The sequence below is a fragment of the Accipiter gentilis genome, chromosome 12, assembly GCF_929443795.1.
Source record: "Accipiter gentilis chromosome 12, bAccGen1.1, whole genome shotgun sequence".
NCBI classification, from domain to species: domain Eukaryota; kingdom Metazoa; phylum Chordata; class Aves; order Accipitriformes; family Accipitridae; genus Astur; species Astur gentilis.
In genome coordinates this window covers 32,860,986-32,885,732 of record NC_064891.1, presented here as the reverse complement: position 1 = coordinate 32,885,732, position 24,747 = coordinate 32,860,986, and the positions used below count along the sequence as shown (strand labels likewise).

Sequence of the window (24,747 nt, the reverse complement as noted above, 5' to 3'; positions counted from 1 at the left end):
ACCTATTATGTTAGAATTTGTTATGACCTTTTCTGAAATAATGTAAAATAGGTGACAATCTTGATAGAGGAGATCGAAAGGATTTACCTTATTTAGCTTATTACCTTATTTCCTTATTTAAAGAAAATCTGAGAAAAGGTTTATTATTGCTCTCCAAATATACTGGGGATAAAGGAGGATAAGAGAAACACTGAAAGGAAAGATACTTAAAGTAGAACTGAGTATCGGCATAAGATCACCTGAGTAAATTGCCATGAAAATTTATCATAGACATTAGAAAAGTTTCCAACTGTCAGGGACATCAAGTACTGCAACAGCTTCCCAGTAGGAGTATGGCTGCAAAAAACTCAAACCTGTTTTAAGATGAAAGCTTGACAAATTTACAAATGGGATTATATGACATGTTTAACTGCTGTAGGAAGGAACTAGACTCCATGAAATCTTTTCTGGTCCTGTGTTCTATTTAGAAAAAAAGCAGATGAGAAGGCTTAAGCAATGAAGGAAGCAAAAGGCAACAAGAAGGTTTCAGCCCAAATATAAAGGAACAGAATTTTAATGAAATGCAGCTGTGATCTGATCACCTGGACCTAGGTTAGCTGGCCATAAGGCAAACTCTCTTACCTAAAATTTCAGAAAACATTACTATTCTGTTTCTTTTACAGCATACGCAGCTGCTCTTATGACTACAGTTCTGGGACGTTTCCAAAGCTGCTACAGGAGATAGATTTGTGTCCTCTCTGAGCAGTTCTACTTTTGTTTCAGTTATAGCAAATGAGGGCCTGTTTTCACTATACAGATAGTCCAGAGCCAAAACCTGTTTTGGTAAGGCTCTTGTACACCCCCCAGAAAACCCACTTTTCTCCCCAGGGATATTTCTTACGTAAGCAATAGTTTTCAAGTCTTAGTCTGAGAGTGTGTGGCAGAATGGAAAGGAGTTCCTGTAATTTATGTACCTGTGACACGTTTCTACAGCTACACAAACCTGAAGGTTTTGTTTGCCCTAGAGCCCAGCTGTTTTTGCCAAAAAGAGTTGTTAGTCCAATAAAAAGCAATTCTCTTTATAAACGTTGCCTTGAGCATCTTGTAAACAACAGGGGAAAGTCAAAACCTAAAAGGAGTTCGTGGACCACCTTATTTACGACAGAAACGATTTTCAAAAGTCTAAATAAAGTAGCTCACAGCCAGTTTTTCACCCCCAGTCTTGGGTTCTGCATTTTGGTGCCCTTGTTTGGCTGGATGATCGCCTCTGGCTATAACCAACTGCCACAGTTGCAGTGCCTCCATCACTGCCGGTAACTGGATTCATTCCCTTGCAACACCCACGCCCTCACCGGAGCAACCTCCCCTCAGATGGTCTTTTCTCCCCTCTCCCCTGCACGGGTGATCCCAGGGAACGCAGAACGCATTTGGGTCAGTACCTGCCTCAGGCCAGAGCCTTCTGCAGCGGCTCTGAGGGGACACCTCTCGCTTTCGGGGCTCTGGGGCCTCCCGGCTTGCCTTTCTGGGCACCTGTCAGTCAGGCCTCACCCCCGCTTCAGGCCAGACACCACTTGTCACAGGCCCCTGCGCCCGGGCAAGTGTGGGAGGCCTCAGAGGTAGTCCTGACACTCGGCTAATGGGGGCAAGGTTGCCCTTTGGTGAGCAGAAATCGCGGGCTCCCACAAGCGAAGGCCCCGGCGGCCGTTGGGCGGCCGTTGGGCGGCGGACAGCCGGCAGCGCTGTGCGTCCCGGCCCTTGTGGTGGTGTTGGCTTTTGGGGCAGGAGCCGGGGGGGGACGCGGGGGGCAGCCGGAGCCCCTTGACAGGGGCAGGCGGAGGGCAGTGGCCGGGGCAGAGGGGCCTGCGGCTGCCGCGGCCTTGCTGCGGGCCTGAAACCTCTGCCCAAGTCTGGCCGGGAGCGGGCCGTGGGGACGGACTGCTGTGGTGCACCGGCAAACAAGAGTGAGCGGCAACCCCAGCAAGTAACTCATCACTCCTGTGCTGTCCCCAGGCAAGAAAACCTCACCCTTTCCCTCTTATTTCTAGTTAAACCCTCCCATACAAAACAAAGCAGCCCCTTCGCCCCACAAAAATCAGCTAGTTTGTCCATGACTCCCCTCTGTGTGTTCCTGCAACTTACGCGCTTCCACAAAGATCCTTCGCAGTAAGGTCATGTCTTGTAAACTCTTCTGGTGGTCTCCCCAGGCAGCCAAACTGCAAGCTGTGCTTTTATTTTAAGAACAAATGAGAAAAGCGTTGATTACAAAGGATGCTCAAACAGGCCTCTTTAATTTTGATTTCTTCCCATTTTAAGCTATAAATATAGCTTAAGATTACAAAGGGTTGTAAAGTAAATACCAAAAGACAACATTTCCAATTTTCCACACAGCTACACCCTAAACCAATAATATAAGGAAGTCTGTCCAAAACTTTGAAGTGCTATTATAGTTTGTTATATGACAAAACACTGGGGTTTCTATGTATTTATTTAGCCACCTACCACTCCCTCACCAAGTTTTTAAATCCATTTGTTTGCTATATAGAAAAACATAATATTAAGGGGAGTTGTATTTTCAAGTTATTTGTATTACAAAAACATTAAATGAAAGCAAATTCATGCTAACAATGTATCTTTGACTTGTACTTGCATGATAAAATCAAGATCTGCCTTTAATCTATTTGGGGGGGAAGCCTTTGATCTCATACACTTATTTTCTCCTTAATTGTTTTCTTCCCACTGAATGTTTTCCCTACGATTCTAGCAAGAAACTTTTTTGAAAGTAATTATGACCTTGGATCCCAATAAATTAACATAACAAAACACAAAAAGACAGGTTAGTAGTAGTACTTGTGCTCATTTGGGAGCGCATTGAAGGCAGCAGTTGGTACAGATGATCTAATTTAACCAAATGATGTAACAAAGCAATACTGGGGATTAGGAAGATTTCCTTTCCCTATTTAAATTCTCTATCACCTGGATTATAGTGCCTCGTGCCTTCCAAAACCAGATTCTATTATTGCAGCTGATGGAATTATAACTGAAGAACGGTTTGGAGTTTTTTTGCGTTAGGAATTTGTCAGGTTGCTCTGCCTACTTTGTGTTTTAATCTGTTTTTTCCACAGTGTATCTCTTTTGCAGTCCTCTGTGATGTTTCCAATCTAAGCAAAATTGCACTCTTGCTTCAGATAGACAGCCTACATTGTGATTTCACTTTAGAGCATTATCAGCATATTTAGAACGAGTTAAATCTCAGATGTCTTCTCATATAGTTTGGTCTACTGAAGTTTATGGAAACCCCTTAATGGATCTGAATTATCTCAGCTAGGTGCTGGCTGAAGGACCAGGATGCTTATTTCTCTAGGAGCAAATGGTAAACTTTTCCAGTAGCAGTGGACTCGATATTTACCATGGAACGCAGCTTCTCTTCTTCGCTACATTTATAAGAAAGCCATTCAGTTTATATGGGAAATCTTGAGTAGGATCTACTGAAGTCATGTGTAGTTTGGCAACTAAGGATTTGAGGAAAGCTAAAAGAAAGCATTCAGTTTAAACACTGGATTGCAGTGGTGTGCTCTTGGAACAAGAAGAAAAATATTTTGCCTTTAAATGAAAATATTTTTAATTACAGGAGAAACCACACTGAGTCTGTGATGCCTGTTTGAACCCTTATGTCTACAGAAATGCATTAACAGTAAATTTCAAATGTTTCCATCAGATGGCATTGGATGGGATTCTTGGTTCAAATAATGCTACAGTACTATATAAGAAGTTGTTCCTAATATTAATAGAAGCTATGTTGCTTCATTTTAAACAGTTCTGAGAACTACTCAATTGTCTATGCATCTAAAATTTGTACTATGCATTTAAAAACTATTAAAATCCTAGTGCTACATGCATAGGTGTGTAGCAGCATTGATAGATACGTGCTCCAGGCATACCCATACATTATGAGATAACTGAAGTTGTAAAGTGTAAGTTTTGTGAACTTGCTACAACCTTTTCTTAAAGGAGGTATTTATAGGCAAGCTAACCTGAAATTTCTGCAATGGAAAGTTGGAGCTAGCAAAGAGCACACAATTTGTCTCTCCTGTAATTTTAAACAAGGGAGTAATACCAAACCAGTTAAAACCACTAAGCCAACTGCAATTATTCAAGTAATTTACTGAGATTACTCAAGAGCATAAGTGTGGGTACTTGTGAATGTGCCATAGGATTTATCATACCCACAAGGAGTTCTCACCTCAGCTCTCAGTTTCCAAGGAACGAAGTAGAATTTTCCAATAGCATTGCTTTCCCTATACCATGTATGTATTAAACTCAACACTGGCTTAGTGGAATTATGGCATGCTAATACTGTGTATCAGTTCACTGCCTAATATTATTGAGGAACAGTCAAACTTTTATAAATGTAGCAATGAAGATGAAACAAGGAAGACCCTCCATAAAGTGGAAAGAAAGTCTTCAGGAACAATATTGTCTTTATGTCTTTCAATGTTCCTTATTAGATGCCTGAAGAAGGTAGATTTTGAGATGTAATACTCCCCCAAATACTGAACCTGCCTTAAAGCTTCTTGGCTTGATCATCAGTGCAGCTGAAACATTATGTGCTTTGTATGTGCAGGCTGCACCACTTTAAGAACAGTCAAGAGAAATGCTTTGTGTTGGTTCTTCAAAAAAACACCACTGACTGCAATCCAGATCATAAGAGTCTCTTCCCAATACCAAAAATTGAGCGGGTGCTACAGACTGTGAGGAAAAAATCAAGAGTAAATTTGAAATGAGAGATTGTTCATTACTGTTCACTAATTTCAGTGTCAGATTATTTTAATTTGAAGCTGTACCTCATTGCTTCTTTCAGGACACAGAAAATAAATGACCTTTAACATGTTCTTTGGAGAACCCAGATCTGTCTGATAGGGTAAGATTCATCACATTTAACTTTAGCTGGGTATGTATCAGAACCAAGCTAGCTGCCTGCTCTTCTTCTATAGTTATAAGAAAGAGAAGGGAAATTATTTATCCAAGCTGCTTTTGAATGGGGTGTGTTAATTTCTGTCTTTTTAGGTTGGCTAAAGAAAGCCTACATGACTTACAGTAAATACCCAAGTTTTAGATAGCCAAACCAGACAGGATGAATTTCATAGTCTGCAACTTGGCTGCATCTCTTTCACATAAATATCAAGAATTTTGGAGCACAGCTTTAATCCTTCAAAAGTTAGCTCCATGAATGTGTGTGTGTGTATAAATATGTAATAATAAATAATAAATATTTAATATAGAATTATTTAGGGGTTTATAGTGAAGAATATGTGGAATCAAACAATGCAAGGGAAGGCTGCAATAGGACATCTAAGTCAAATGATAAACCATAACTATTTGAATAAGGTTGATCTATTTTTTTCTTTAGAAATGTGATCCATCTAAAGGCAAGTTACATGGGAGTTAAGGGGGCAACTGAAAAATAGTGGGCTTTGTATTGTAATTATTAACACAAATTTTATTGGTCTCCTCCCTCTTTACAGGTCTTTCTAGACATGCTTCACTACAATGGAGGGTGAGTACATACATCTGGACTTGGTACAGAGTAGTAAACTGAAATCAGTCAAAACTGAACTCCATTTATCAGCATCTAATCCATTTACCAAATCAACAGTACAGCTTTAATTATAGTGAAGTAATTTGTAATATATTAAAGCAGTAGGAAAGGCTGTTATATCTGGAGCAGTACATGACAAGAAAGTTAAAAAAAAAAAAAAAAAAAAAGAAACAATGCAGGTTTTACTTGCAGACTCTAAACTCCAAAAGACTCTCCATAGCACTCTCCAAATCTGGAATGCCTTGAGTGTTTCCTGAGAAATTAATGGTGTTAAGGCATCTTGAGAAACACCTTTAAATCCAGCTGGTTTCTCATGCTTTAGCCTGTAATCCCTTTACAGTCATCATGGAGTAACTGTGCTTTCTATGTAAGACTTTTTTTCTCATTGATATACTTAACATAATCCTCAAATGTCTTATATGCTATAGAAAGTGAACAGAAAAATTTGTATATTGGTAACTGAAGTCATATACGCTGTAGAGTTATGTCTGCACTGTTTTGAAGAGAAACTCAAGCTAGGTTCAAAGGAACTAGCTCAGCTACTGGAAGCAGCGTAGCCATGGCAGCAAGCAGTTCAGTGTCAGCTGTAAAATCTGCCTGTAAAGGTAAGTAAATATTTGGACGACTTGCTGGCACAGAGTTCTTGTCCTACAACAGTTACACTAGTTAGCTATTTTATATGCAGCTCAGGATGACCTCAGCCTAAGAAGACAGCGTAGCTGTACCTGTTGGCTGCTCAATGTCTTGCACAACAGGCTTGGAAGGGCTCATGAAATGAAAAAGGAATGAAAAACTATACCAGTTCTTTATGAGTATCTGTGTAGTAATCTCTTAGTCAAAAATGTGAGACTGTAACGGATGCTCATTCCTAGTCTTCAGCTGTCAGTACCTTTTCCCTCCCCAGTATTCAGGTATCCCACATTACAGAGGAAGTGATAATAATCATCAGTGTATCCAATGAATATTACCAGTTCTTGTATGTGTATGTTTTCTATAAACAATGTGTTTACATATTCATCTAACTATTGAGATGATCACTTTACAAACTGATTTGTTTCTGCACTGTTAAACTGAGGAGTCCAAGACTAGTGACTTTGGCTAGTACTCTTTCAGGTTGCCCATTGAAGGCCTGATTCCATTCCTCTTGAAAATTGCAAACCTGGAGCATTTCACTAAGTTGCTCTATAGTGCAGCCCCTATTCAAGTGAATATACTTGTGGTAAGACACCATTCAATACGTTGAAGAGTGTTAGTCTCAAGCCTCTAGGACTGATCATTTAATATCCACATGGTTTTGCTTCCTGCCCTGAAACAACATAAGCAGGCTAGCACTTCTGGGGCAAAGAGATATCCCATTAAGGTGCCTTCTGAGGCCTGTTATCTAAACTTACTTTGCACCATTGCTTTTATATTCAGTGTCTGAGGGTAGTTTTTACACGGTGATTGAGGTATTATTAGCAACTGAATGATTGTTAGAAATCACTATAGCTAAGCCAGCTGACTTTACAATTCTGCTGCCCTTAAAATGGATTTCAGTAATGGTTTTTTTCTAGCATCTAATTTGGTTTAGGCATGAATAATTTACAGGCTTCTTTTATGAGACACCACAAAGGATCAATACAGATATAAAACATACCCACTACTGTATATACCAGCTACTGCAAAATGCCATGCTGTTCTTTTTGCAGAACAAATTGCAAACATATGCATCAATTCAATACAGATTATTTTCTTTAAATCATACAAGCTATCCATTAATTCAGTAGCTGACAGTGATTTTCAGTTCTTCTATGTTTCTTCTAATTACAAAGTCAGATACCAACAAAAAAAAAGTTGCTTTTCAGTGCTCAGCTTAGGGAACAATAATGGCTATTTGTTTCTCAGGGTTTATTTCTATTTTAAATCTGTGTACATATGCTAATAGTTAGAACCTGTGTTTCCATAATGGGAGTAGCAAGGTGTTTGATACATATTTTGTCATATTTATGCTTTTATGTACTTATGCACAACAGAAAATTGGATATCAGGAAATGTGGTTATTTAGATGGCCTATCCTTATTTGGCTCTATGGTTACAAATAGGCAGAAAAATGCATAGAAATGCCTTTGTCTGTGAACATCTAAGTTCTACAAAGTACATAGATCAGTTTTTATACTGTTATAATTAGGCTTCAGAAATCAATACTGATGTGAGTGATGATAGCTGGCTCTGTCTAGAATGATTTGGATCTGATTTGAAAGTTCTACATTTGAGATGTTAAGTTTTGTAACTGAAGCAATTCACATAAACAGAATTCAGGAGAATCTAGAATACAGTGATGCCCTAGTATATAACCTGAAAATTTAACTGACATTAATATCTAACTGGAATCTAGTTGGTTAATCTCAAAGATTGGACAGAAACCAGTCTAAGTGGTTAGTTGCTGTAAACAGCAACATCTTAAGATAGATTACATTTACCACACACCCAGCATTCATGCTTTTTACTGTGAAACCTCAAAATTTTTTTCTAGAATATGTAAATGCAGAGTTTACCACCCACCAATACAAGCTAACATGATAGTCAAGATTTGTCTGGTTCCAAAAATAGCATAAAATGTATATATCTTTTAACTCGTTTAAGTTTGGAGAAAATAAATATTTAGAATTTACACTTAGCTTATAATCAAAACAAAAATTTTGCCAAACTCCTAAGTGTGACAAGTTTTACTAGTTCTTGTCTTCAAGTTTCAGTGATGAGCCAACACAGGATACACCCTTGGGGTAAACAGTTTGTATAATGTCAAATATGTGACTATAAGGAGTATAATACAAACTTACTCTTCCCCAGGTCTAGGCATTATTGTTAAAATTTATATAACAAAGTAATATGCACCTACACTTTCATTTGACCTTGGCTGCTGTCAGTGTTTTAAACCACATCCCTCTACTGCCTGTGTTCCTGAGAGATTCTCTAGTGCATTTTATATTCTGGATTAAAACTAATGTTACCCAGCTGCCCTTATGGGGGATATTTTTCTGCATAACATTGGAATGACTCAGCACTCCCTGTGCAGGGTCTTAAAACTTAGGCAGCAACCATTAGGATCTAGTGATGGGTCTAACTCATACTTTTTCCTTTAAAACTTAAAAATACCCTTCAGAATCTTTTGTCAATTTTACCTCTCCCCATTCTCATTAGCTGTAGTGGAGGGAAAAATTGTAAAACCCCAACTTCACTTCTCTTCACTTGGAACATTTTAGTTTCATTTGCAATGTCAGCAGAGAAGTGCATGGCTTTGGAAGGTATTCTTTAACTTCGTTTTCAATGTTAGGGGTTCAGAGAAGCCAGCAGCTGTAGCAACAGCTGCAGCGATAGCAGACCACCACTAGCAGTGTTAAAGAGTCTGCATCATTTTGAAATCACTCACTGACCAAAAGCAGTGCACATACCACAGAAATTCCCATTGGAAACTCCTATTCTAAGGACAGAGCAGAAAGTACACCTTTTGATGTGCCACACCAAAATAAAGAATGCTACATTTTTCTTCCTACTAAAAAGACTATCAATATTTCTAAATACTAGATAAGACTAAAGAAGTCTTCAATTTACACTGCCATAGTCTGGTAGACCTTCAAGAAGTTCCCTACATTTCACTTAAGCTATGATAAAATGTATTAAATATCTCTACTGCTGCAGTGTCCTAAACCACCTTCCACTAGGATAGTTAAATACAATGCATATAAGCTTGTTGAGTATTGTTTCTTGAATATCATGGATAAACTATTTCCTACATTTTCTAATTGCAATGGTACATGAAAAAAATATAGGGGAATGTTTTAATCATTATTAGGCAAATGGACAATTCTTGCACAGGCTACTAATACGTCTTTTAGTTGTCTTGAAGTTGGATTCTGCTGTGTCTGTTCTGTTGTGATATTTTAACCTTTTTGTAATTGATTTCCTTTCCATGTTTGTCCTTATTTATAAATTACTGCCTCATTTTGTTCTAACATACTATGCTTTCTGTTTCTATATCAATATATGCAGTTTTGCATCTCAGGAACTGCCCACTTTAGGCACTGTGGCACAACATGTCTCCAACACTTAACTAACTTCTACTTACTTCAGAATGCAGTGCTAGTGGTGGCTCAGTGTCAGAAGTGGGCTATAGCATCCTAAACCATAATGGGCGTACATTTGTGGCAGTGTTTCTGTCAGCACAAAAGCACCTGATCAATACTTGTGAGGGTCAGGTGGACAGAGGAGGTCATCATGTCATTTGCCATAAACTGGCCAAAAGCAGTGGGTGGAAGGAGGGTTTCCACACTCTGGAATAAATTGGAATTGATTCAGCCACTCATACTCTTGCATTAAAGACTGAAGAAGTTGACAATTTAGAAAAAAAAAGTGGAAACAGACATCAGCATCGGTAATGTTGCTTGTTCTCTGCAAATGTGAATTTTCTTTCTGTGAATTTAGCTTGGACAGCACAAAAAGCACTCTCAATTTATTAAAGAAGGGACCTTCTTTCTTGCCTCATTTTTACCCACTGTCATCAATCACTCTCACACAAAGAGAACACAACATGAATATAATGTTCGTCTTACACCCTACTCTTCGAGTTTTTCCTAAGAGTTTAATCCAGTTTAAAAGGGTTTATTCCAGTTTAAAAGGTTTTTTAACTTAGATCATTTCACTGAGCTGATCTAAAATACAGACATGAATAGGTTTTTTTCTCACAGCAAAAGAAGCATTAAATTGTAGCACTTAGGTAGGAATGAATACCAGGGGAGGAGGAGTTTGGGGGTAGAGAGTAGCAAGAAACTCTTTAATTGGCTTTGCCATTCAAGGAAACAGTAATGTCAAATTTAGTTGATGGTATAAAATGCTAGTTCTTCAGAATAAAAGCATTTTTCCCCTTACCTTGCATCCAGTTTTTAGAGATGAGAATGTCTTCAGCAATTGACAAAACTTGAGAAAACTTGACAAAGCCCAGCAAACTTCCTTATTAGTCACATATATAAGGTAGTAATTACTGTTAAAACTGAAAAATTTAGAAAGTTAAATCACCTTTCCCTACCTGTACTATCTGTTATGTGCACTTGATGTGTTATGCAAAGTATGCACAAAGTGCACACAGTTAGCTGTGCTTTCTGTTTCTTTTTTTCCATGCATTAACATTTTCTCCCGGTGTTTGGTGCATGCCCACTTCAGAAAAACTTAGAATCTAAACAAATATTTTTAATTTTTATAAGAAAGCATATCAGTTATTAAATGTCAGAATTGTCTATCAGAGCTCTTTTCTCAGCTTTAAGTACCTGGCAATATTATTATCACCTAACACAAATAAATTTATGATCAAAAGTAATTAACATTTTGATCAGATGGTTACTAGAGATTTGACATTGGTTAATGTGGTCTGAGGGATACTGCTTACTCAGCAAACATGCATTCCTGGCTTGCTGCAATGCTTAGTAAAATGTGTTTGCATAAAATACGTACTATGGAAAGTGCTGTAATATAATTTTACCTTCATACTGTAATTGTCTGGTGATGATTAAAATGGGGATTGTTAGAAGTAGAAGAGGGAAATGCCAAATAGAAAGAGAAAAATGTCCTGGTGAAGAAGTTAAGCACTGGCATTTCTTGACAAAAACCCTATAGAATCTACATCCTTGGAGATACTCAAAACGTGACTGGACAGTCCTAAGCAACTTGATAAAGCTTTACATTTAGCCCTGCTTTGATAAAGGTTTGGACTGCATGACCTCCAGGGGTGCCTTCTAATCTAACCTCTGCTATGATTTACAGTTAACTGTCTGTGCCCTAAATTACCTTATGTTTCAATCACAGGGAAAGATGGAAATACTGTAGGCCAGACAATTTATAATAGAAAATGGATACTCGGTATAAAATTATGCTTTTGTTTCCACTTGTACTATCTTAAAACTTAGTTTCCAGACTGACTTGTTTGAAATATATTTTTTAATGTGTTTATAGGCTGAGCTGCTCTGTATTAACTTTTAAAAGGCATTTATCATAGAAAGCTTGACCCAGAGTTAATTTTAGAGGTGCTAGCAAATACTGCTGTTACAAAGCCTCTTTTCCTGTTTATGGTAAGAACAGATCTTCTCTTTTTCTCGTGCTTATTATCTTGCCAAAACCAGAGGTCATTAGCAAGGTGAATCTCTGGTTTTTTCAGTGCTGCTGTCAATGTAATTTTAAGAAATACACACAACTGCTGTAGAATACAAGTTTTCAGATGAAAACCTGTGAAATTTTCAAATAGTTAAAGAAGCAGTATTTTAGCCCACATTTTCCCATTACTGTTATCGATGTTATTTGTATTTGGTATGAGGGATGGCATGATTATTTTAAATTCTTTTTTGTTATAAACTATATGGGATATATTGTTGACATATAAAGAGGTTCCTGCAGTTTCTCTTACACAGTTAATTTCTGTAGACTAAGAAGGGGTTTTCTAAAAGCTGAAATGGTTCCAACAAATACAAGTGCACATCCATAAGGGCTTAGGATGCTATGGCCCATATCTTAGCCGAGCTAACATTAGCAGTACTTAAAAAATACAAGCAATATATCTCAATAAAAAAAACATCCAACCCATGTAGCATATAATCATGTGAAACCCTGGGAAGTCAATAAGTATATAACACAGGCAAACTTAACTTTTCGCCCATACTCGGTAATACAAGTGCAGACATACAGTCACTTTTCCAGGTTTTCACTTTAAGGCGAGGATCTCAAAAGTATTTAAAGAAATGGACAGATAAATGGGGAGAAAAAATAGGGGCCGTTTTCCCTCAAAACGTATGTATGAACTTATTTGAGGGTTTCAAAATACAGTCCCAACCCATCAAAATCTTTGATAGAGGAGGCTGGTCACAGGTCCCTTGTAACTCTGAAAATATATGTAAAATATAATTAGAAGCAACTTGCCCAACATCATAATGGAGAGCTGGAAATAGAATTCCGGTCTTTTATTTAAAAATCCTAATATAAACACTAGATTTACAATGTTCCCTATCGTCTATGCCGTTTGGATTTATTTTTGGGGGGGGGGAGACTAGCAAAGTTTAGCATAACACTGTGGGCTTATGTGGCATTCTCTCCCTCTGTAGCATCCTTGGAACAATGTTATAATATGGTCATGTTAAAAGGATTTTTCCAGCATTTTCTGATTTTGAAGTTCCTTCTCATACTTTGTGTACCAGAAGCCCGATCTGCCTCGCATCTGTGCAAGCACGCACACAGCCATTCCCCCTATTTCTATTATGTTTGAATTCTGGGCTTATTTCAAATTTCCAATATTTATTTATTCTAGACACAGTAGATTTCCCACTGATAAAAAATAGTGTGACATTTGCTTACAGTATATAGATCAGTAAGCTAAAGTCAGGAATCCTCATCCTGTTCCTGATGTGCAGCTGAACCTTGGAGAAGCCACCATTGTGCAATCTTTTTTTTGCCTGATAACTGGGAAAATCGTACATACCTTCCTTTCTAAAAAAGCCTGGAGGCATATGGATAAAAAATACTGAATATTGTATTACTACTAAATCTTGGAAAAATCAACTGAATATCCATTATATATTAATCTTTTGAGGAGGATTGAAAATATTAAAATTATTTAAAACTTACATTAACACTTAAAGAAAATACCCTTACGGTGTATGAAAAATAACTATATTTTCTTACTGACTTAAGTGTTAAGTTATTATTCTTCAACAAAGTCTTAACTTTTTGTCATCTTGAGAATCACATAAAGAAAAGAAGGCAGGTCATAGAAACCTTGAATGAGAGCAAGAATAAATATACAGAAAGCACAGCAGCCTTTAGAAAATTTGCAGAGCACAGGGAAGGAGTAGCGGAGGAGGAGGAGGATGACAATAACAGTGAACTGGGAAAGTTATAGTAAGTCTAGGCAGAAGAGAAGCAGTCATAGTGTATATGCCTCAAGACTTTGAGTTTGGTAATTTATGACTGGCTTGGATTCTACCATCAGTAAGAATTAAAGTTTTTTACAGCTGAATAGTCGGTGTGAAAATGCAATGTTTATACCTAATCTTGACAAATATATTATTCTCATACTACAGCTTCTATTCTTGATAAAGAAAATTTAAATAGTGATTTTAAATCTTGCAGAACAGAAATTGTTGTTGTTCTCAACCTTTTTCACGTCATCCCAAATTACAGAAAAAGGGATATAGGACTTTCTTCCATTTTATTTTGCAAACTCCCTCCTAGATCAATATGAAGAAAGAGCTGGCAATTATGACCCCTCACCTGCTTGGTTGCTAAGGACTGAAATAAAATGTGAATCTGGATCTCTTTTAAAAATGTAAAGTCCACAAAAATATTTCTGAATACACAATGCCAATTCAGCTCAGCGCATAATTAAATCAGTATCAATTATATTCATACTAGACATAAGATTCCCATCAGCTTCAGAGTGGAGAATACTTTTCCATTGCCATCTTACTTTCTATTGCCTTTCTTCATGTGTGCAACCTTGGAGACATCTATATTTACAACTCCTTGTGATTTATTTACAAGAGCAGAACAAGAATCTGCACTCTTAACAATGAAGACATCTCAAAGGTCTGCCTACATATAAAACTTGTAGTACCTAAAGTCAAGATTATGCTATGGTGTTTTCCACTGAGACATTTCATGGAAAACTGTCGGCCTCCTCATGTCTTCTGAGATCTGCCCCTCTTCTCCAGCTAGAGACTTAAGAAGACTCTTAATCTTTTTTCTTATCAGATTATAGGGAGAACCTTTCTCTCTGTATTATCACTCAACCTTTCTGCATTGTCCTCCAAATCATTTAAACAATATGAATCAAAGGAAAAGACTCTTTAAAACAAGTTTTTATGACAGTAATGTACATTTGGCAGGATGTAACACTACCTGGATCCCTTTACTTTGGCTTCACACCATCAGAAACCATCTCGTCACATCCGTGTGATGGCACATGCAAACTAGCATAAAGACTCATCAGGAAGTGCTTTTCAGTCTAAAAAATAATTCATTAATCAACATTTTCTCAACTGGGGCCTTTGGCCAAATCTCTTGCCCATGACTTTCCATAAGTAGAACCAGGGCATTTTGCTCCCACATAAGAATAAGTCCCAAATTACTTCTGGATACATTTCAAATACTGTGGGACAAAGGTCTACATGCATATTTTCACCAAACACATTTATCTTTTGAGTCCTCTGAAAAAGAAGATGTTAAAGCCCTGCTAATACACAGAATATCAAAAGAAGCATGTCATATTTGAAATTCACAACTGATACATGAGTCAACTCTGTCTTTTGCTTCTTCATATCTCTGAGGTTCATGACTCATTCACTTACTTGAAGGATATCTGTCAGAACATCTTCAGCCATTATTTCACAGCCAGACTTTATTCTACAGTCTTGCATACAGTAATAGTGAGATTTCATTTGAGACTATTTTGTATACCTTCCAGTATTTTTCCTCAAACCTTTTTAAACTCTTGGAGAAATAGGCATGGGATTGTATTAAGATCTTACATATTTGAGGAGCATCACACCCTACAGAAAAAAAAAAACACACCAAAAGCAGCAATCTGTTTGTGTTTGGTGCACAACTGTTAAGCCCTACTTGTTGGTTGCTGGTGCTTTTATTTAGAAGGAGAAAAAGCTTCCCCTGTTATGCTAGCCAGAAAGAAAGCAAAAAGCAAGTACTTTGGAAGGGTAAGTAGATAAACAGGTAAAATAGAAGGATCCTTTACTCCTTTCTGTCCTTTTCCCAGCTTTTATTGATATAGCCATTATGCCTCTTCTGAAGCTTCTTGCATTGCTGCTACCAGAGACAGGACAGCAGATTAGATAGGAGGTTACCCTAGCATGACAGATCTCTCCATATGTTTCATACTGAATTTACATTCAGATGATAAGAGCAGTCACTTTTTTTTTTTTTAAGTAGGCCACCTGTCCCTCATGCAATTGTGTCAGCTGCTTAGGTTTAAAAATAATTTTTCGCTAAAAAAAAAGTCTTCATACTAATAGAATCCTAAAATGTAAGATAATGAGATAGAAATTATATTGCTCATAAACTTCAATGGGGAGGGGTAAATCTTAGCAGTTTTGCATAGCTCATTCACATTCCAGTCCTACTTCCTTTTCCCTCTATATTTTTTCTCCCTTTCCAGCTGCATAAGATAGAATTCTCCATCATAGAAAAAGCACACACAGACAAAAAGAGATCATCGAGCAACTCCTGTTCAGCTACTGCTGATTTGTATTAAAATTTAGGAGCTTTTTGTTCTGCATTACTGGGTAAAAGCCCTAGAAAGTTTTTGTTGAAGAGGATGGTTGCTAGCAGTCAAACGTTTAGCACAACTATTCTGCTTCAGATAGGCCTGCTGCAAAAAAACCCTAAGGCTGAGAAATGAAAAGGAAGCTACGTGGGAAAGATGGGACCAGAGAAGTTAGAGAAGACTATTCAGGAGCATGAAGAGAAGATAAAGCTGAGCCGCAAAGAAAATGGGCTAAGTCAGCTGTCAGTTGACTTTGTGATAACTGTTACAGCTAAGCAGTCTTCATTTAATTTTCATGCATTTAATGTCATATCCAGAAATTCTTATGATGCTACAGAAAAGCCTTAATAAGCCTTTTCAGCTGCCTGACATCATTCTTCTGATCTACTAGTTGTTTCCAAAAATGTTACCTCTTTTCCTAAAGAGGTTGAGAATATTTCCTATACTTCTGCTTGATGCAGTTTCCTAGAATGACCTTGATTTTCAAACTTGCTGATAGAGACAATAAACTAGAATTTATTTTTATTGTTCCCTGATCTCCCGTTTCCCCCCTGCACCCCCTGTCAAGGAAGAACCTGCAGTCTTACTATTTCTTCTGAAGCCCTGTTTCATACAAGAAAAGCATTTCTTCAAATGCTGCTGTTGCGTGTAGAAAGAGCTCTGAAAGTGGAGTCAGTGATTTTGGATGTATATATTTTTAGATAGAAAATCAATTTTTGGCTTCAGTCATAAGGAAAACTGGTTTAAAGGAACTGCACCAGTCCTCTTATTCCTCAGCTTCTAAAGCATGTCTGATTTCAGGTAGTTTGAATGCTAAAAGCATTAGTAAAAACAAACAAGCAAACAGCCTCCCCCCTGCCCCAGTAGTATCCAAAGGAAAACATAGGGTAACTTTGTGATACAGTTTTTTCTGCTTATGTAAGTGAAACGCTGAGGAGCAAGTGCAAGGTTTGTTTTCCGTTATTGCCTTGTCAAAAAGGGGGGGGGGGAAGTCACCGTAGTCTAAATCAGTTTTTCTCTTTCCCATGAGAAGGGAGTATAAATTCCACAAAGCTTCAGCATTTCTTTCCTGAAATTATCCGAGAATGTAAGCCTTTGGAAAACTTAGTATCTAACTCCGCTCAGCTTTTGGTTTTGAACCCAGCTAATATAGCAAATTTTTGAGGAACGTAAACTGTACGAAGTACCAAGATTAGACAAATGGTAAACAATAATCACAGGTTTTGCAAGTCTGGGAAATTAAAAGAGAGGAGCTGGCGGAAGCCCCTACCCTTCAGAGATGCTTCGAGCAGTCCCAAGCTGGACAGGCTATTCCCGACGAGCCGCCTCGCTAAGCGGGGCAGCTATCGAGGCCCGCCGGAGCCGGAGCCGGAGCCGGGCACCTGCGGGGCGCGGCGGGCTCTCTCCCTCAGGCCGCCCGCCCGCCCGCCCGCCATTGGCCTGCCGCCGCTTCCCGCCTCCTTTGAAAGCTTGAGAAGGGCGGGCGGCAGCGGCGCCGCGGCACTCGGGCGGCGGGGCAGGGAGGGCACGGGCCGGGCCGGGAGCGGAGCGGCTGGGCCGGAGCAGGAGGCCGCAGGTAATCCCCGGGCGGTCAGGGGGCGGCGGCCTTTCTTCACTCGGGAGTTTTCCCTCATGAGGGCTGCAGGCGGGTTCAGCTGACTTGAGTGAGCTTCACCGAGGTTTCTTTGCTCACGGGTCTTCTTGCAAGGTGGTGGCGTTCATCGAAGTCTTCGAAGTTTGTACGCCTAGTATAGCAGCGCTTGCCGTGACAGCTTAGTGCTTCATAGTGGGTAGTATTCTTCTTTGCGTGTTTATTTGGGTTCAGCTTCTACTGACTTGTTACGGTGGGCTTGCTAGCTAAGCAGCTGAACTGGTGGTTGTGCTAGCTGTGATGATTTAAAATGTATTTCTTAAGGTCCTAGCCCCTACAATAGCAGGGCAGTACTGTGTACTTTTGAACTGTGTTGCTTGCGAAGTAGTGATGGAAAAACTTGTCTCACCATTTCTTTTGTGGATTATCTTTTTTCACAAAAGATAGTGGCGTTAATGGTGAACCTATAAGGTAAGCTTTTTTCCTTGTTCTAAAGCTGTTGATGATGAAAACAAACTAGTGAATTTACTAAAATAATTTGCTGGAGACATAGAATTCATGTTACCACTGAAATGCATCTGATTCCAAAATTGTGAAACTCATTTTTGTTAGGTCTTGTTAAGTATTTAGCAAGTGTATGTTGATGAAGATCTCTTTATGAATTGATATTCTACGTACGTTCGGCTTTAGTGTACTTTATTCTTTCGTAATTGGAGGGGAATAATAAATCATTCTGGTGTTTCTTCATCTGTTTCAAGGTAGGAGTATCAGCTAGCACCATCATAGATATAATAGGGCTGCTGTGAGAACCAGGGTACAGAATATAACGTTAGGCCTGTATAGAAGTAGTCTGCAGGACCACCTTGATTTATACGCTACTTGAAGAAAAAGCAGGGAAGAATTATGAGGTACTATACTTGTAGGGGGCTACAGGACAATTCAGTGTAAAATACCTCTGTATGTTTTCATCTGCCCTTAACATAGTTGTAATAAAGACTGCAAATATGCATGAGCTCATTAGAACATGTGTGCTTATACAGTTCATTACTTCTGAAACTACTTAGGCTGAGCACAGATACATAGTTCTTCCCTATGAAACTTCTGCATAGAAGTCTGCTATGGCTTGGCTACACAAGTAGGCTTTTTTTGTACTACTGTTTACTCTGTCTATAAACTGTAAAGTCAGCTTGAACTAGAAATTCCTATCTGGTTCTTGCTTCCCCCCACACAAACCCCATCTTACAGCTTTAGTTCTGCCATGGGGCAGAACTAAGCAGGATTCTGGTGGTAGCTGCCTTTGAAAACTGCCTGGGTGTCTCTTTGGAAATAGTCAGAATTTTAATGCACAGGCTGGCTGTGTTTGTCTATAGAATTACTGTTTCCAATAATATCCCTGCTGATCTCATGAAAGGGGAAAAAAATAAACAGTAATGAAAAAGATGCTGGGTTTGTTCCAGCTGAAAGGAACAGTATATTTTTCCTTTCTTCAAAACTCCTCTTCTTTCTCCCTCCCATCGACCTCCCTGGGTGCAATGCAACTTGTATGTTGGCCTCCCCATGGAATTTTGTATGTGCGTGAGGTTTCTTTTTTCCTCATAAAATAAGTCATCGTTCTGCAGGTCTTAAGTTCTCTCCCTCAAAATTCCTGTCTGAAAAGGACCTTGTGAAGTTAATCTAGTTTAAAGTAATGATCAAGAGATGTGCTGCCTCTGCCAAGTTTTGTGACTTCACAAATATGCCGCTTGCTCTCAAAAGTTTGTTGCTATGCAAGACTTGCAGACAGTAGCTACCAAATTAGTTACAGACCATCTCCCGCAAGCTGCTCTTCATAGATGGTACCTCTGAGCTCAATGGGAGCTCTGTGACCAAGTTGTACGCTTGAATTCAACAGGTTACCTGTCAGGATGGGCTTGTAGGGCTGGAGGTAAAGCGTAGCCTTGAACAGAGTGTGCTAAGGTACTGTTATTTTCTGCTCTCTCAAATGCAGTGCTTCAAATAATAGTATTTAAAAGTAAAGGCAGTGTTTCAGATGACTGTTGTATCTCAATAATTTAGAAAAATGCCAGTGACTTTTCCCTTCTTTCCTTTTAACCTTTATTCCTTAAATGGCTTTTTTTATTTAAAAAAAACGGGGGGGGGGGGGGGGAGGCTCTGTCTAGCACTTGCTGTATCTATAGGTGTGTTTGCTTGTAGATACATTTTCTTACTCTCATTACTATTTCTATTCTTGAACTGTTATTCTTGTCAGTCATTATCCTCTTTGTATAACAGCTTCAAGTAAAACTCAAGTCTGTGAAGACTTGCATGTAATTAAGTGTATGCAGTTAAGCATACGTGTATGTCTTTAACACCCTGCCCTGCCCATGGTACCGCTGTTGTTTTTTTCAGATTCGTTTTAAAGGATGGGTTACCCAGTTACAGGAATTACTGGGGGGTGGAATCAGAGCAGGCAGTGAAGCGTGCTGTGAGGTTCAAACAGATTCAGCACTACAGGTGTGTATGTGCGTTCCCCTAGCAAGAGGAAGGGCAGTCGTCTAGCCAAATTGTTTATCTGGTTATAATATACTAGTTGGGTTAAGCCTGCAGCAGGGAAAACTTAAAATCCTGGCATCCTGTCTGTACCAGCACTCTGCCTGTTGCTATTAGATCAGGGTAGGGTTTCTCTGTCCCACAGAACTCTGAGAGTGCAGAAAATGTTTCCACCCCGTGCTGGAATAAAGCAGATTCCCCCTTCCCTTCCCCCAAGCTTTTGTGGAAAAAAACAAAGTGTGAGCAACCCAAGCAGAATAGCCAATAGCTGGGTGAAGGGGGCTTTCCAGGGACCTAACAAACACAGGGTCAGGTGCCTTCCTTGAATCCAGGGCGGCGAACGAGGCCTTCTGCCTTTCATGTGACTCTGCTTGTTGCTGAAGCCTTCTGACTTCCAGGCAGGACAGGTGTATCTCGGCCAAAGAGTTTCGGTGCGGATGAGTCGACACCTCCTTTCCCCTCTCCCTCGCCAATCCCTTGTTTGTTGCGCTGGAAGACTTCCAACGAAATCTGTTTGCTAGTAACGATGAGGAACCGTTTTAAAAACAAGAGGGAGGAAAAAAACCACCCTATCCCCCCCCCCCCCCCCAAAAAAAAAAAAAAAAACCCAAGCAAAGCCAAGGCCGAAGACAGGGGTGAAACACGTGAGAAGCAGGGGGTTTCAGCGACGGTCATCCTTCGCTTGAGATCCGAGTTCCCCCGGGGTAACCGGGAAGCCCTTCCCCGCTGCCGGCCGCGGCGCTCGGGTCCGGCCTGGAGACGGGGACGCGGCGCAGGGCCCGCCGGCCGGGGAGCGGGGCGGCTCCGGCGGAGGGCAATGCCCGTCTCTTTAACGGATGCCTTACGAGTGCGGCGGCGTGCAGATGTCGGTACCTCGTTTTGCGAGTTAACTTAAGGCTTCCCCCGCGGCCCGGGAGGGGCGTCTGCCGTTTTTTTTTTTTTTTTTTTTTTTTTTTTTTTAGGCGGCCGCGGGCACGGTAGAACGGGATCCGGCCGAAGAAGGGCACCGGCATCTCTCGCGCTCGTCACGACCCCACCGTACCGCGGAGGAGGTGCCATTCCCCGGCGCAGTCACGGCGATTTTGGCGGCGGCGGCGGCGGCACCGGCAGGAGAAGCTGCCCCGCCACCGGGCCCGGCCGCGCGCGCGCGCGCAGAGGCGCGGGTGGCGGCCGGGGAGGCGGGAGGGGAGGGGGGGGGAAGGACGACACGACACCGGGAGCGAGCGGGCGGGCGGGGCCGAGCCGGGACCCGCCACCTTTGGGGGGGGGGGGGGGGGGGGGCGGCTCCGTAGAGGTCGTGCCGGTTTTTCTAGCCCTGCCTCTTTGAGTAGCAGCAAGGCCGGGGTGAGTCACTGTTTGGAAATGGAGTGGGCGGGTGCGCGTGCGAGAGAAATGAATGATGTCAGGGAGGAGTGCGGCTCTCGGGGCGAGCATGAGGCTCGCGGTAAACACGGCGGCCCCCAGCGAGCTCTGCCCCCCACCCCGGAGCCGCCCTCCAAGCGGGGGGAGCGCTTCCAGGCGCGGTACTGCTGAGGTAGCGCTGAGGGGCAGGAAACCTTCCCCGAGAAGTGTCGCCTCCGCTGACGCCCTTAACGCCGGTCCCTTTGGGCAGGAAGGAGAAGAGCCTGAGGCTGCGAGAGGAGCAGAATTGCAGGGGAAGGTGGAGATTGTGGCAAACTTTCTAGCTGCTTCTGCGTGCGGCTTACCTCCGCGGTGGGAGTGTCTGGCTGTAAGGAACTGCAAAGCCCAAACCCGAGAGCCTTGAGGCTCGGAAAAAAAAAAAAAAAAAAAAAAAAAAAGACTTCCCGCTGCCTTTAGAGGAGGAACTGCCAGCAGTGCGAGCTTTTGCGTAAACAGCCGAGTAGGTAAGTTGGGAACGGCACAGGTGGATTGAAAGCGTGGTTTACCACAGGCAGGCACTTGGAGAGCCTCTTTGGCAGAAGACCTTCTACCTGCGAACCGGACGGAGGCTGGGAAGAGCGATCTTGCACTTGGGGTCTCCTCCGCTTCTAGAGTATGTACGTTCTACCTGTAAAATAGTCTTAATTTTACTCTTGAAGAGGCCCCTCTAATTAGGGAGGGCACCCGCTGGGTTGATCTCGCTTGCAAGTAACGTAATGCATGGAACGCGCTTAGTCTGCTGCTAAAATCGTACGTTCTTGATGTGGGCAATGCGTGCGTACACCTTGGAGCAGTACCACGTACCTAGTTGGACAGGAGGGGGCTTCGACGTGCCTGGGTTCGGCTCAGGAAGATAAAGGTTTACCGTAAGGATCATAATGGGGTTGTAAAGATGCGTGGCTGTAGGGTTGGTTGGTTTGGGTTTGGTTTTTTTTGTTGTTGCTCTAGGTCTGCTCCGTTGAAGCCACGCTTAAAACTTCCTGAAGTGCAGCAAAACTAATCTTCTGGACTCAGTGGCAGAGTACGTTTCTATTAACATCGCGTGGTTGCTGGCTTAAACTTAGCTCAAAATCCTTGTGAAAAGTAGTTAATGCATAATCTTCTGGCAAGATAATGAAACTCCTAGAATACAATGTAGACCAGCTACGGTTCAGTTTAATCCATCTCTAATCTTTTTATTTGATTTTTTAAGACCTTAGAAAATCCAATATCTATCTAGCCTCAAACCTTAATAGCTATTAATTTATAAACAGTTAATTGTATAGGTGAATGTTTCTGTAGAGGGATTAGCGTAAACTTAGCAGGTGCACGATATTTTCTGAGGCAGTGGGCCTTACAGAAGTTTTGGCAGGCTTCACTTTAAGCTGCATTTATTAAATAGTTTGCTTAAAAACCAAACTTTTATTATATTCAATGTAGTCGCTTATATATATTATTATTTGACAGGGCAGGTTTTTGGAGACTGTATACCCTTAGATACTTTTTTTTCTCTATTAAACCAATAACTTATTCTTTATTTTAACCTAACTTAAATGATCTAGGGCTTAATTTACTAGAAAGGTCAATGTGCTTGCTTCCATATTTTTTTTTTCCTTTTGGATAGGATTTACATTGCATTTCAGTAAAAATTTATAATCCATGTCTGATTTTAGAGAAACATATACTTGTGTATCTGTCCTTCAGAAGAATATTCTTCAAGCGTACCCTTTGTAGTATGTGCAGTCACAATGGGTATCTGGACAAATCAAAGGGAGGGGGGAATGTTAGGTGAAATTATAAGGTGACGACAATAGTATGTAGATGAAGGCCCCTGATGAGATTGAGTTCACTTCAAGGACAGTACAGAAATCATACAATGGAGAAATGAGAACTTGAAGAGAGCAGAGGTGTATTTTTCTTTTCTACTCTTAGGTTGGTAATCTGAATCTAGGATGACTCTTGTATACCCCTAAATTTTAAATATTGAGCCATGGTTGGCATGTTGATGACCATCTATTTTTTCTGGATCGTAAAAGCATCTTGTGATTGTAATAATAGAAGATGCAAAAATGATAGGGCTTAACAATCCTGTTTTCATAAGCCAGTTTTCTTCTGAATTCAAAACTTAATGTTCTAAGTAGACATCAGAAGTATTATATCATGGATGCAGTATTGTGAAAAACTTCATATTTCCTTATCAAGTAAAAAAACCCAAACAAAACCACAACCCACCCACACACCTCCCTGTCTTTGGGAGGGCCAAGAGACTTCATCTCAAGTATTTTTCATTCTAGAAACCAGAGAATTCTTTATTTACAGTGTATTAGTATACCAAATAAAACTGAAGACTTGAAAGTAGTGTATTGATTTTTAAGGATTAACAGAACTAAAAAAAAAATAATAATAATATTGAAATGATTGATGGATTTAAAAAATGAGTAGTTTTTATTAAGGACCAGGGAAAGTAAAAAATGTTTGTTGAAGAGATGGCTCATTACAGTTAAGTCTCCTTGTATAGAAATGGACTTTGAAGATGCAGATATTTGTAACAAAATTGCATGCATCTTCTGTTTGGATTTTTTTCTAATTTTGATGGGCTATTGGCCTACAATGTTCTTTGATACTATTTGTGAGGAGTGGACAATACAGATGCTGTGACACTTTATTTAGTATGGCTATGGTATTGCAGTAGTCCGAACAGATGCTGGGAAGATTAATGTAACACTAGGTCCACTGTCTTCAGAGATCTCTGTCTGCTGGGAGAATTGTTTGTACCATGGATGCCACTGTCCCCGAAGATGCTGCAGACACTAAAATGTTAGGCATCCAGGCACCACTGTCCCAGCAGATGCTGAAGACCTTAAGAGCTGCTGATGGGAAAGTTTTGTGTAACACAGATAGCTCTGTCTTGTCCGTTCTGCACCTGTTTGAAAGATATTTCTTAACTATACTGAACCCAACTGTTTTAGTGAGGCTCCAGAACTTTAATAACCACAAGTGTCTCCTATATTAAGGACACTTGCTTACTTTATCGCTGTTTCTCTTCCCCAGAATAGCTCATGTGTGGACATGTGTAATACAAAGAATAAAGTACTTCTTACCCATATAGTTGGGTTTGGAAGTCTACTTTATAGCTGTTGATATAATTTTTAATAGGACAAAACTGTATACTAAAACTGAATCAGCTTCAGGAAAACCTGTTACTTGCCCTCTAACATACATGTAGTATCTGTAATACAAAGGGATTAATGTGCCTTGGGCTCATGCATGTGGTTTGCTGAGTAAAACTTCCTGCCTTACCGTGTTAAGTCCCTTTCAAAATATGCTGTGTCAAGTCTGGGTCCTCTTGTTGATTTTTTTTTTTGCAGTCTGGCATTAAAA

General features: G+C 40.2%; 1 protein-coding gene across 2 annotated transcripts in view; it reads left to right on the top strand.

Moving 5' to 3' along the window:
• The first annotated feature begins 17,381 nt into the window (after positions 1-17,381).
• The window catches only part of SGMS2 (sphingomyelin synthase 2), a 35,679-nt gene continuing 28,313 nt past the window's right edge, over positions 17,382-24,747 (top strand). The window contains exon 1 of one of the 2 annotated variants that reach the window (XM_049815410.1): positions 17,382-17,442. The gene's annotated coding sequence lies outside the window, so the exon portion shown is untranslated. Of the gene's footprint in view, positions 17,443-21,517; positions 21,852-24,747 lie in introns of those variants that run through there. The other variant, XM_049815409.1, reaches the window with a different exon arrangement.